Below are 6,217 nucleotides of genomic sequence, written 5' to 3' on the forward strand. Positions count from 1 at the left end.
AAAAACATTTCTCAAACAGAGGTATTCCCCACAAACAAGCCCCTGAACTAAATCATCACAGAGAAGGAGGGAGATGCTGGGATGGAGATGAGGGTAGTTGCAGACATCCAGCATTGAGTTTTTACTTCGAAAAAGTTATTTCCAAAAGAGGTTTATTGCATAGTATGAGAATAATCATGGCGTAAATAAAATTTTTAAATAAGCTGAAAATTGCAAATCCCATGTTGACACTTACATTTTTATTTAAAATAAAAACAGATAAATAGGTGAACTAAAAAAAAAAGTCAATCTTGATTTTAGCATTCAAAAATACCAATAAAAAAAAGAAAATATCCAGTGATATTTCTCAGCTTCTGTATACAGACTAATATTGGTCAGCACTGTAAAGGAAGTAGAAGCACAGCTCAATGATAGCTGGACCTGAATTATAAAATCCCTTCAGACTTGATTTAAACCAGTTGTCTCAAATTCTGGTCAACTTGAACATGATAACATAGTCTTGTTCCAGTCTTAGAGCAGGGATACATCTAAAGTCAAGTCTGAAGGCTCAAAACTTGACTCAGGCCTGTAGTCTGTTATCAAACCTTATTCCATGAGTGAAAGGAAGTAGAGCTAAAATCATTGTGAAAGGACAATAAACTCAAAGTTCCATAAAATAATTTGGGTTAATTTCAGAACAAAACATTTTTTAATTTGTTGGTGACATCTTGCTCTCTTCCTGTTAAGATACTTGCATCATTACAAAGAGTCTTGTTGCTTATCAAAATAAAAGCACCTCTGTTCAGTTTATTTAGAAACTCAAAGTTTTTCTTTGTCCTTCACACCAGAATATTTCTTTTTAAACGTGTGGCATGTTGGTGCAGGTTCACCTTTAAGATGAGCGGTGGGTGGCACCAACGTAGTCTTTAAAGCCAGGTGCGCACCGTGCGTGCGCATACAATTTCCACTTGGCCTTGTGGTGACCACGTGCTGTGAGCTCCCACAATGTCTCGTTTGGGCGTCTTCTCGAAACGTTGCGAATCCCACCATCGTATCCAGGTTAGTTTTGTGGTCTTAATTTGTCTGGCTTTTAGACTGGCTCTTTGTAATCGGGCCTGTGTTTGGTTCAGAGTCGCGGTTAGGTTGTGTGATCTCGCGCCTGTTACGCAGGGTGTGCGTGTGCTCAGTCACGAGTCGTGGGCTCGGGGTTTTCACGGGCTAAGCGACTTCAATGTCCAACTTGTTTTAGGCTTAGTGCCATGACTGACATTACATTTTGGCTTTAGATCCCGGGTTGTTGCGGCCTTGGCCGTGAATCTTCCGCGGCTCTCTTCCTCTTCTTGAGGCCTCCGGGTGCACGCGCCTGACCTGCAGATACCTGGCACGTGGCAGCTGAGTCCTTTAGTAATTTTGCTGCTCGTCATTTTTCTTTGCATGCAGATTGTTTGTCATTTACGTTCATGTTTTGTTTTGCTATTTTGTTGATTTGATTATTTTGCATGTTTCTTTTTTATTTCTTTCAGTGCTTTATTCCTGTAATTGTATTAATATTTTTTGTTTAGTTATTGAGTTTGAAAATACCATTTACTGTTGAAGGGGTAATGTGCAATATATGTTTTGTAGCTGGTGTAGTCTGTAATTTTGTCTATGTACAGGCTCTATTTTGTTATAGGCCTATTTTTAGCTTTTGAGGAAATGCATTACTATTTTGAAAATTAATGTTTCTCCTTTCTTTATTGTCCTGATCTGGTACAGCCTTTTTTCAAAGTTTGGGAAGCTGAATAGACCTGTTTGTCATGGTATTTCACAATTTAAGTCTCTGACACAGCTCATGTCACAAATGACAAGACTTGATAAGCATCATGACATAACGATGTCGATGCTTTTGCATATCCAAAGTTGGTCTCAAAATCTAAGAGTTTACTACATTCTAGGTGGCAGTAGAGAGACTGTAGTGACACAGTTGGTATAGCGGACTGATAACGATCATTTTAGCTTCACTTTAGAACATGAATGTTCTTTGATTGGACAAAAGAAATTGTCTTTTCTAAAAGTCTGTTAACCCTTAAGGCACATCATTAAAAAAATCATTTTGATTCTTCTAGCATATTAAAATGTAAGAGGTCATTTGTGAATGCATCTGTTTAATTAGGCCTGATGAAAAAAAATATGAAAAATTTGATTTTATGTACTTTTTTGTCCTCGGAGACAATTCAATTCACATGGTTTAAATTTATAACCTACAGCAATGCAGTGTTAATTTTACTAATGAGACTTGACTTGAGCTTGCTACCCATGCACAGAAAAACATTCTTCAAAGATGGGGAGGATGATGCTGTGACGGAGGAAGTTCAGCATGCACATGACTGCCACAGAGAACAGCAGAGAACACAGCAGTTCTTAGAAACGGCTTCCAAAACAGTTTGTCAAACTGTGAAAATACTAAATAAGAATAAGGTGTAATTATGTCAACATGTTAGAAGAAACTGAAGATGGCAGATTCTGTCTTAACACTTGAATGCTTATTTGCAAAAGTGGTAAACTGTCAAAGAAAGCTGGCCCTCAGCAGGGTAGGGGATTTGGGGATAAGAGTGGAAAATAAGATTATTTTTTTTTTTAGCAAAAAAGCAAAAATCAAATAAAGGTATGATTTTGACTTTTTTCTTTTTCTTCTAAATCCCATTGTCTTGCATGCTGCCTTATCCTCTTCAGGGTCATAAAGCCTACTGTCTTGTCTCGTAGCCAGTGTACATGATGAGTCCCTCGTTTCCCTAACTGGTAGTAGTAGTAATGGGATTTGGTTTTCAACAAAGCACAAACGTTCGAAAGCGTGCAAACGGAACCAGTTCAGGAACTAAAGTTATTTCAGTGGAAAAATGCCTTCAGTTAATTTTGTTTCTGTGTCTCTAAAGCACATGGTACATACCCCACTGCATTTTTTCAGATATTTTCACAACCACAAACTTAAGAAAAAGTTGCTCAGATTTTATGAGATGGAGCCTCACAACGTAGCTTCACAGTTGATGATTAGAATATATATATTTTTTTTTAATCTTTGAAAGTTGGGGTACATTAATATGAAAGCTGTTGTCAATTTTGTCTTTTTTTTATTGCAGACATTAAAATAAAAGTCACGCGTTTAAAAAAAATAACAAAGGATTGATAGGTGTTCTTTGTAGAGACGTATAAATCAATTTTATTTTCTTTCATTGAAAGAAACGAAAAGATTTTCTGTCTCACGGATTCCAAGCAAAGTCGCCGCTGAATCAGAAGGAGCTTCCTTAGAACACCCAAAAAGCCCCAGCATTTATACTTTAAGACAGATGAAACAATTTTATCTGAATATAGTTTTCCTATTAAATCTTGTTAGGGGATGTGCATCCAAAAGTAAGAACATACCATGGTGTCTTTCATCAAATATTGATACTTTCTTCTACACATTTTTCCTGTTTTGGTCTCAAATGCAGTTGGAGAAGTTTTGTATGATTATCCAACAGTCTGACATAAACATGGTGCATAAAATTGTTCCCTTGCACATGATTGTAGGTTTATTTTTATGTGCACTGCCTGATTCAAATCTATTCAGAGCATTCCAGTAAGATTCAAATCTGGGCTTTGACTCTGTGACTCCCTCGCCCAAGCACTCCTTGATATCATGCATAATTCATTTGCACCTCGTTGCTTCGCAGTTGGTTCGAGATTCTTCTTGATCATATTTGATTCATCTGTCCACTGCACTTTATTACTTAAGGTCGGGTCTTTGCCTTAATGCTGATTCTCAAGCTCCAGTTCTGCTTAAAAATACATTTTCTGACATATCTAATAATGTCTCACTTGTACAACACTACTTACAAATTTTACAGTTTAGATTTTTTTTTTTTTTAAGTAAGGTTTTGTGGAGTTATCAGTAATAGTTTCCTTGTTTCCAGCAGAAATGTATGTCATTGTAAAATTGTAGAGAAGTGAATCAACTTTTAGGAGAGATTAACAACATTTAGTCAGAAGAACTCCCCAATTTAGCTAAAGCTACATTGATTGACGTTTGATGCAGCTGCTGGCTTCTTTTACCCTACAGCTCAGCGATTGTCTAAGTCCAGATTCTGGTGTGATTCTGGATCCAATCCAGATTACGTTTTATTTTTAGTGGGTACTCAGCTGAGGCTCAGCCAATAGCCATATAAGAGGGACCCGATTGCAGCTCAACACACTGCAATAAAACTAATTGGTACTAACTACAATGTTCAAATGAAAGCATTAGGTTTATGACACTTTTTTTTAATCCGTACATAATTAACTGTAACTGCTGAAAAAGGACATTGGGAAGCATAATACAATGAATAATGTTGAAACAAAAAGGTAGCAAGATAATGCGGATTAGTACCTCAGCAAACATCTAGTTAAGTAAAAGCATCCTCAGCAAAAGGAAGATGTTTGTTGAAGACATTTTGTCCTAAACATTATAAGAGCTGTATAAAACTCAGTGTTTTAGCAACTAACAAGTTTCGGACAAGCTGATGGATTTCATCCCGTCTGAGGATTTACTCTTCTGCAAACTTACAGCCTCACTACTTGTCTGTTAGTGGTAAGTTAACAGAAGCTTTCTTCAAAAAAAAAAAAAATCTATGCCTTAAGGTTGTTGGAGTTGGCAGTCCTGTAATTAATGCAAGTCATTTGAGATTTACAGCACATGTGGGCAGTGACATGCATGAACTGAAGTTCATGAAGTGGAAATGTTTATTTTGAACTTCAAACTGAAAGATTATTTTAAACTGTAGAACATGAACAGACCACAGCTTGTTCTTGCATCATTAAAAAAACAGAATAGCTGAAAAAAATCTAACTTTATAGGAAAAAAGCTTTTTTTTTTTCATGTTGCTCTTTTCTTAGTCTAGCAACTTCCACTTTAATTATGTAGGAAGCTTTATGTTGCTGCAGATCTCTATCCTCCTATGTCCATATGGGTTTCATTGATAAAATCCTGTTTAGTTTCATGGAGGACTTGGTGCTGTGCTATTTTGTGCCAAGCATAATTTTGGTTTCATCAGACCATGAAAGTTTTCCTCAGGATACTTTGGGGGGGATTTTAGCCAGCTCATGCTTATTATTGGAAATTATTTTTTTGGTATCCTTACCACTTTGTTCAGATGTTGAATACTGAAGAATGGTTTTCACATGTAGAACACAACCAGTACTTACCAGATATTGCAGCAACACCTTCAACTTTACCGTCAGGCTCTTTGCAGCCTCCCTGACCAGCTTACATTTTGTCTTTACATCAGTTTTGGAGAAACTCTGTTTTTGTAATGTTGGTGTTGAATATTTTTTCTCCAATTGCTGATGAATATTTATTTATTTGCACCCTTCTTCTTATTCATGCTTTTTTTTACATTAAGATCATTTTAACCATTTGCAGCCTCTCTGTAAAATGTTTTTAGCTAAAGGATGTAAACAAGCAAACATTAGGAAAGCTGTATAAATGCAGATAAACTATTTATGATTAATCAGCCTCTCAAGTGTAGTGAACCCCTGGTATTAACAGGGTTTAGGGACCAAAGTCACCCAGGGATAACTAAAATCCATGAACACTTGAGACTCCCTCTAAAGATGTTTGAAACTGTCTGGTTTAACAGGCAAAGGAGAGTAAATGGTGCTTCTATTGGCTGCTTTGTAAATGCCTTTTTTTTAACATCTTGAAATGATTAAGATTATTTGGCCGATTTGTGTGTAGGTGAACTTATTTGAACTAATTTTGAGATTTTTTTTAGGCATGGCCAATGCCATCTGATTATTTTAGCAATTTGCGCACCTCCATTCACTTCGTTGAACAAATAAATAAAACACCAGATGCTTAAAACAAATACTATTAGTTTGTGTATGTAGGTGAGAAAAGGTCCACTAACAGAAAACAATGTAAAGTATGCTATAGTGAATTGTTGCATTGACTCAGTCTGTCAGTGCAATCTTAATGAATAATTTTAATAAATGAAATGAACCACATCAGACCAATATAGGTAACAGAATACAAATAAACAAATCAAAGGAAAACACCATCATTCCAGATGTACTGAAACAAGTTACATAGTTAAAACTATTCCTATATTGGACATATAACAATCTTCTGGTTTGGATTTGATGCATGCTACTTAACTAATTTCAGTGTTTCAGTTTGCAATCTGCTAACTGAAAACAGAACTTCAAGTTTTGAACAGGAAATGGGCTTAAGGGGGGGAAACTGTGC

General features: G+C 36.2%; 1 long non-coding RNA gene across 1 annotated transcript; it reads left to right on the forward strand.

The window, feature by feature from the left end:
• The first annotated feature begins 928 nt into the window (after positions 1-928).
• LOC107836443 (uncharacterized) lies at positions 929-2,632 on the forward strand. Its single transcript, XR_001662340.1, has 2 exons — positions 929-1,038; positions 1,266-2,632. It is a non-coding gene; the product is annotated as an uncharacterized LOC107836443 (long non-coding RNA).
• Positions 2,633-6,217: the final 3,585 nt, after the last annotated feature.

This window comes from Poecilia formosa, unplaced genomic scaffold (genome assembly GCF_000485575.1).
Source record: "Poecilia formosa unplaced genomic scaffold, Poecilia_formosa-5.1.2 Scaffold59, whole genome shotgun sequence".
Lineage (NCBI taxonomy): Eukaryota > Metazoa > Chordata > Actinopteri > Cyprinodontiformes > Poeciliidae > Poecilia > Poecilia formosa.